Source organism: Ranitomeya imitator, chromosome 1, assembly GCF_032444005.1.
Source record: "Ranitomeya imitator isolate aRanImi1 chromosome 1, aRanImi1.pri, whole genome shotgun sequence".
Lineage (NCBI taxonomy): Eukaryota > Metazoa > Chordata > Amphibia > Anura > Dendrobatidae > Ranitomeya > Ranitomeya imitator.
This window is the reverse complement of record NC_091282.1, coordinates 780,250,205-780,258,274: the sequence shown is the minus strand read 5'-3', so window position 1 is coordinate 780,258,274 and position 8,070 is coordinate 780,250,205. Positions and strand designations below refer to the sequence as shown.

The following is an 8,070-nucleotide window of genomic DNA, read 5'->3' as shown; positions in this document are numbered from 1 at the left end:
TATTATTATTATTTAATATTATAGCGCCATTTTTTCCATGGCGCTTTACATGTGAGGAGGGGTATACATTATAAAAACAAGTACAATAATCTTGAACAATACAAGTCATAACTGGTACAGGAGGAGAGAGGACCCTGCCCGCGAAGGCTCACAATCTACAAGGGATGGGTGAGAATACAGTAGGTGAGGGTAGAGCTGGTCGTGCAGCGGTTTGGTCGATCGGTGGTTACTACAGATTGTAGGCTTGTCGGAAGAGGTGGGTCTTCAGGCTCTTTTTGAAGGTTTCGATGGTAGGTGAGAGTCTGATATGTTGTGGTAGAGGGTTCCAGAGTAGGGGGAATGCGTGGGAGAAATTTTTTATGGGTTTGTGGGAAGAGGAGAGAGGGGAGTAGAGAAGGAGATCTTGTGAGACAATGAAAACTTTTTATTCAAAAAGTTGCAAAAATAAGATAAACGATACATTACGCGTAATAACCAGCGAGCACAGAAACTGAGACGGTGACACAATGATTCATTTCCTGGCTGTTAAGCAGCTTCCTATATGAAGACGTAGGAGAATCAATAGTGCTGGGATCCTGGATCACACATGCATTACACCTGAGGAGGGCTCTAGATCGGAGGCGGACAGCAGGGAGGAGATGGAGGGACTTGGGCTGGACAGATGAGGGATGATCGCAGAAGATGACGGGGAAAGCTAGAGGGAGCTTACGCTGCACAGAGAAGGGAGATCCTCAGATCATCCAGCGCTGGATTCCAGAGGTGAAAACACATTGACTATAACCTCCATCATCCACCAGATAAAGCTTCATAATGTGAAGCACAGAAGAGGAAATGAAATGAGAATTTACTACAGGGTCAGAGAACCACACGACGAACAGACACAAATATAAATGGAGAGGTGTTTTATATGGGGGTACGGGGTGAAGATAGCTGTCTGCCAAATATGGTCTCCTCATACACATGCACAATCCTTGCAGCTGAGCGTACGTGTAGGAAAAATGATACTACCCCACTGTTCTACTCATTCTTTGGACGTTACATAGGACTGCAGGTGACATCTACTACATTATCTGTACTCAGAGAGTGATCACTGTGTTATCTGTGGAGTTACACAGGACTGCAGGTGACATCTATTACATTATCTGTACTCAAGTTATCACTGTGTTATCAGAGGTGTTACATGGGACTGCATGTGACATCCACTACATTATCTGTAGTCAGAGAGTCATCACTGTGTTATCTGTGGTGTTACATAGGACTGCAGGTGACATCTACTACATTATCTGTAGTCAGAGAGTCATCATTGTGTTATCTGTGGTGTTACATAGGACTACAGGTGACATCTACATTATCTGTACTCCATTATTGTGTTATCTGTGGTGTTACATAGGACTGCATGTGACATCTACTACTGTCATGGCCAGAAGTTTTGAGAATGACACAAAAATTATATTTTCACATGATCTGCTGCCCTCTGGTTTTTATTAGTGTTTGTCTGATGTTTATATCACATACAGAAATATAATTGCAATCATATTACGAGTACCAATAGGCTATATTGACAGTTAGAATGAGTTAATGCAGCAAGTCAATATTTGCAGTGTTGACCCTTCTTCTTCAAGACCTCTGCAATTCTCCCTGGCATGCTCTCAATCAACTTCTGGACCAAATCCTGACTGATAGCAGTCCACTCTTGCATAATCAATGCTTGCATTTTGCCAGAATGTGTTGGTTTTTGTTTGTCCACCCGTCTCTTGATGATTGACCACAAGTTCTCAATGGGATTAAGATCTGGGGAGTTTCCAGGCCCTGGACCCAAAATCTCTATGTTTTGTTCCATGAGCCATTTAGTTATCACCTTTGCTTTATGGCAAGGTGCTCCATCATGCTGGAAAAGGCATTGTTGGGCGCCAAACTGCTCTTGGACGGTTGGGAGAAGTAGCTCTTGGAGGACATTCTGGTACCATTCTTTATTCATGGCTGTGTTTTTAGGCAAGACTGTGAGTGAGCCGATTCCCTTGGCTGAGAAGCAACCCCACACATGAATGGTTTCAGGATGCTTTACAGTTGGCATGAGACAAGACTGGTGGTATCGCTCACCTCTTCTTCTCCGAATAAGCTGTTTTCCAGATGTCCCAAACAATCGAAAAGGGGATTCATCAGAGAAAATGACTTTGCCCCAGTCCTCAGCAGTCCACTCCCTGTACCTTTTGCAGAATATCAGTCGGTCCCTGAGTTTTTTTTCTGGAGAGAAGTGGCTTTTTTGCTACCCTTCTTGAAACCAGGCCTTGCTCAAAGACTCTCCTCCTCACAGTGCGTGCAGAAGCACTCACACCAGCCTGCTACCATTCCTGAGCAAGCTCGGCACTGCTGGTAGTCCGATCCCGCAGCTGAAACAGTTTTAAGATACGGTCCTGGCGCTTGCTGGTCTTTCTTGGGTGCCCTGGAGCCTTTTTGACAACAATGGAAGCTCTCTCCTTGAAGTTCTTGATGATGCGATAGATTGTTGACTGAGGTGCCATTTTTGTAGCTGCGATACTCTTCCCTGTTAGGCCATTTTTGTGCAGTGCAATGATGGCTGCACGTGTTTCTTTAGAGATAACCATGGTTAACTGAAGAGAAACAATGATACCAAACACCAGCCTCCTTTTAAAGTGTCCAGTGATGTCATTCTTACTTAATCATGACTGATTGATCCATTAACACAGGTGTGGGTGTTGATGAGGACAGGGCTAGCAATCAATCACTAAAACGATGTTAGCTGCTCCTTTTAAGGCAGGACTGCAATGATGTTGAAATGTGTTTTGGGGGTTAAAGTTCATTTTCTGGGCAAATATTGACTTTGCAAGTACAGTAATTGCTGTTAAGCTGATCACTCTGGCATTCAGGAGTATATGCAAATTGCCATTAGAAAAAATGAAGCAGTAGACTTTGGAAAAATTAATATTTGTCTCATTCTCAAAACTTTTGGCCATGACTGTACATTATCTGTACTCACGTTATTACTGTTGTTATAGGATGTGTTACACGGGACTGCAGGTTACAACTACTGCATTATCTGTACCCAGAGAGTGATCACTGTTATCTGTGAAGTTACATAGGACTGCAGGTAACATCTACTACACTATCTGTACTCAGAGAGTTATCACTGTGTTATCTGTGGTGTTACATAGGACTGCAGGTGACATCTACATTATCTGTACTCAAGTTATCACTGTGTTATCAGAGGTGTTACATGGGACTGCAGGTGACATCTACTACATTATCTGTACTCAAGTTATCACTGTTGTTATCGGAGGTGTTACACGGGACTGCAGGTGACATCTACTGCATTATCTGTACTCAGAGAGTTATCACGGTTATATGTGGTGTTACATAGGACTGCAGGTGAAATCTACTGCATTATCTGTGCTCAGAAAGTAATCACTGAGCCATCTTTGGTGTTACATAGGACTGCAGGTGACATCTACTACATTATCTAACCTCAGATAGCAGTAGCGTAGCTACCGGGGGGGGGGGCAGAGGGGGCCATTACCCCGGAGCTCAGAGGGGGCCTACCCGAAGCTACGCTATTGTAACTGTATCGGCTGCACTTCTCCCATCTTCCCCCTATCAACGTCTGATGTCACCGATGTCAACACTGACAGTGGGCGCGATGATGTCACCACCCAGCGCCCGCTGTCAGGAGATGAGCGGGAGCTCAGAGCACTGCTGGAACAAGGAGGAAGAGAGGTGAGTATTGTTTTTTTTTTATGGGGGCTGCCTTATACTACGGGGTCTGCCTATTGGGCTGCTGCCTTATACTACAGGGTCTGTCTATGGGGGTGCTGCCTTATAGTACATGGTCTGCCTATGGGGTGCTGCCTTATACTACAGGGTCTGCCTATAGGGTGCTGTCTTGTGCTATAGAGTCTGCCTATGGGGGTGCATTATACAATATAGAGTAGGCTTATGGGGAGTGCATTATACTATATTTAGGATGATCTGGTGCATTATACTATATGGAGGCCATCTAGGGGGCCATCATACAGTGTGGAGATTACAGTGAGTGGGCCATCGTACAGTGTGGGGATTACAGTGAAGTGGCCATCATACAGTGTTGGAGCCATCAAACAGTTTGGAGGCTACTAAGGGGTCAGTATACTGTGTGAGTGGTACTATACCATGAGTGGGCATTATACTGTGTATAAGAGAGCATCATACTGTGTATAGGGGAGCTGTACAGGGGGAGACTCGGGACATTATTAAATGTAAAGTGGGCACTTATTGTTATAGGGGAACTCAGGTTAGTGTGACTGTCAAAGGGGCGCACAGGGCATTATTACTTTCTAGGCGGCAAAATGTGGGCACTGTTTTCTAGAACACTTGCTCCCGGCATTACTATATTATAGAGGGTTGCTTTAGAATTTAGAAGGCACAGAGAACCACACAGCAGGTGCAGTAATATGGACACATACGGCAGCAGCGGCTCAGTATTGGGGTATCAGGGGCAGTAATAGGGACACATACGGCAGCAGTGGCTCAGTATTGGGGTATCAGGTGCAGTAATAGGGACACATACGGCAGCAGCGGCTCAGTATTGAGGTATCAGGGGCAGTAATAGGGACACATACGGCAGCAGTGGCTCAGTATTGGGGTATCAGGGGCAGTAATAGGGACACATATGGCAGCAGCGGCTCAGTATTGGGGTATCAGGGGCAGTAATAGGGACACATACGGCAGCAGCGGCTCAGTATTGGGGTATCAGGAGCAGTAATAGGGACACATACGGCAGCAGCGGCTCAGTATTGGGGTATCAGGGGCAGTAATAGGGACACATACGGCAGCAGCGGCTCAGTATTGGGGTATCGGGCAGTAATAGGGACACATACGGCAGCAGCGGCTCAGTATTGGGGTATCAGGGGCAGTAATAGGGACATATACGGCAGCAGCGGCTCAGTATTGGGGTATCAGGGGCAGTAATAGGGACACATACGGCAGCAGCGGCTCAGCATTGGGATATCAGCAGGATGAGCAGTTTGTGCAGGTTGGGAATAGATGGTGACGGGGCTGGAATATGAGAACTGAAATATGTCGTTGTTGTATTCTCTGCAGCCGAGTTGTGGCTAGAAGAAGTTGTCGTGTCAGTCTGGGCCAGATGGAAAAGGCAGGAAAAGTGAACGATTCCATCAGAAAGAACGTCAATGGTAAGTCATTATCTGTAACTGTGCAGTGATCTCTTATATGTTCTGTAGGGCTGGTATCTACCACTGACCATATGACGGTAATATCAATATTGGTCTTTATATGGAGATTATCTTCAGTAACAGTGCGGTCATCTGCTGAGGTTCTCCTCCACTATTGGGGTGCGTCACCCAGTTGTAATCAAGGTTACTTGGTTTGGGGCCCACTCAGAAGTTTCGCCCCCTGAACCAAAACCTTAGCTACGCCTCTGTTAGATAGTTATCACTGTGCTATCTGCAGGTGACATCTACTATATTATCTGTACTCAGGGATTTATCACTGTGTTATCTTTGATGTTACATAGGACTGCAGGTGGTATGTACTACATTGTGTTTAGGTCTCTACCAGTAACCCCCTCTGTAGGTTTCTGTGTTGATCACCGGTTTGTCCTGTGCATTATCCACTTGTACAAATTAATTCCCTCTCCCGATCCTGCATCTTTTCACTCTCTCTTCCTGATCACTGGGGATAAATGGTTCTGTCATCCAATTTTCGCCTTCTGATGACATGGCTGGTTTGCTAAGTGGCTCTGGGTATTGACTGTGCCTATATTAGTGGAGCAGAGCAATATTTCATGATCAGGCAGCTCAGGGGCGATCAGTGGATTAATTGGCGCTTGCACTGTATCGTTGCGATCATTAGGACATTGCTCCTAACCGCTTATTAATAAAGACAAGGACGGTAAGAAGCTGATGTATGTACCGCCAATAAGGGCAATTTTACCTCCTAGAAAAAAATTCAACTCTACATTCCCCTGTTCAGTTTATAGCACCCAAAAGGGAAACACAAAATTCAACCTCTAACCTGACAGATCTCTGGTTAGAGCCAAAGTGAGTGGTGTCAAACATAAGTAGAAGTGCATAGGATTGTAATTCAGGGGGTGAAACAGTGCACTAAGCCCTTGGTGACATTAAAGGGGTTGTCCAGTCTTAAACTAGAAGTCTAGAGCCACTCTATGTCATTGCGAACTTTTGAATCCTCATAGTGTGAGTTGTCAGGAATCTCCGGTGCCTCACTTGCAGTAAGTGAGGAGCACATGCAAGTCTAGTCGTAATGTGGCTGGGAGTAGGCATAGCGCATACTTGTGGTCACATGACCACCTGGTCTCGTCGGTGGCACCTGAGCATCCTCCCAGCACACGCTGTAAGATTTAATGAACCAGCAGTCACAGAGTGAATACAGACTTTTGTGACAAACTAGGACAACCTCTTTAACCGCTTAACACCTGGAGCTTTTTTCGGTTTTGCGTTTTTGTTTTTCGCTCCACTTCTTCCAAGAGCCAAAACTTTTTTATTTTTCCATCAATATGGCCATATGCGGGTTTGTTTTTTTGTGGGACGGGTTGTACTTTTGAACGATACCATTGGTTTTACCATGTCGTGTTCTTGAAAACGGGAAAAAATTTCTAGTACGGTGAAATTGCAAAAAAGTGCAATCCCACACTTGTTTTTTGTTTGCCTTTTTTTACTAGGGTCACTAAATGCTAAAACTGACCTGTCATTATGATTCTCCATGTCATTAAGTGTTCATAGACACCAAGCATTTTTATCTAAGTGGTGAAAAAAAATGCCAAACTTTGTTAATAAAAAATTGCACCATTTTCTGATACCCAAAGCATCTCCAATTTTCGTGATCTCGGGTTGGGGGAGGGCTTATGTTTTGCGTGCTGAGTTGACGTTTTTAACGATACCATGTTGGTGCAGATACGATCTTTTGATTGCCCGTTATTGCATTCCTTTTGCCCCCATCCCAAACACGTGATGGTGTCTCTGCAGTGTTGGATGTTTTGATCTCCCCGAGGTAAATTCATCCTTATGTTTATAGTCCTTTTACTAGGCACTGCTCCTAATAGCCAGTTTCCTACTCCACACTGATGAGGGGCAAATACCCCGAAACAGCTGTCTGTGGATGGATACCATGTTTTGGCATAGGTGGTTTTCCTTTTTGGATGCTGCCCTTCCCGTGGTTGTATCTTCCCGGTGAAAGACCTGGCTATTTATTGCTTGCATTGAGAAACACGTGATGGTGTCTCCGCTGCTTTTCTACATGCATTTGCATATTTCCCATAAGGGATGGGGGCAGTGCTCTGGATCACTGTGTTGAGAAACACGTGATGGTGTCTCTGCGGTGTTGCATGTTTTGATCTCCCCGAGGTCAATCATCCTTATGTATATAGTCCTTTTACTAGGCACTGCTCCTAATAGCCAGTTTCCTACGCCACACTGATGAGGGGCAAATACCCCGAAACAGCAGCCTGTGGATGGATACCATGTTTTGGCATAGGTGGTTTTCCTTTTTGGATGCTGCCCTTCCCATGGTTGTTCCTTCCCGGTGAAAGACCTGGCTATTTATTGCTTGCGTTGAGAAACACGTGATGGTGTCTCCGCGGCTTTTCTACATGCATTTGCATATTTCCCATAAGGGATGAGGGCAGTGCTCTGGATTACTGTGTTGAGAAACACATGATGGGGTCTTTGCGGTGTTGGATGTTTTGATCTCCCCGAGGTCATTCATCCTTATGTTTATTGTCCATGTGTGCTGGCGCCCCTGGTAAAGGTAATGGTCATCCTGGTGAAGGGGAACACTGAAGAAAGCGTTTGTCAGATCGATCACTGTGAACACCGCTTGCTGGCACATTTGATAGAGTGTGCGAATTTGGCACAATTGGGGTTTCAAATAGCATAGCCTCGTTCACAGCCCTCAAGTTATGCACCATTCTGAACTTAGCTGGTTCTCCTTTTACAGTCTTTTTCTTAACTGGGAAAAGCAGGGTAATGCAAGGCGACGTGCAGGAAATAATGATTCCTATCTTCAAGAAGACCTTCAGTTGGTCAGAGAAGGCATGAC

The 8,070-nt window shown here is 45.1% G+C and overlaps 1 protein-coding gene across 2 annotated transcripts in view; it reads left to right on the top strand.

Annotated features, from left to right (window-relative positions):
* The first annotated feature begins 634 nt into the window (after positions 1 to 634).
* The window catches only part of GPR68 (G protein-coupled receptor 68), a 60,450-nt gene continuing 53,014 nt past the window's right edge, over positions 635 to 8,070 (top strand). The window contains exon 1 of one of the 2 annotated variants that reach the window (XM_069745650.1): positions 635 to 759. The gene's annotated coding sequence lies outside the window, so the exon portion shown is untranslated. Of the gene's footprint in view, positions 760 to 5,111; positions 5,187 to 8,070 lie in introns of those variants that run through there. The other variant, XM_069745652.1, reaches the window with a different exon arrangement.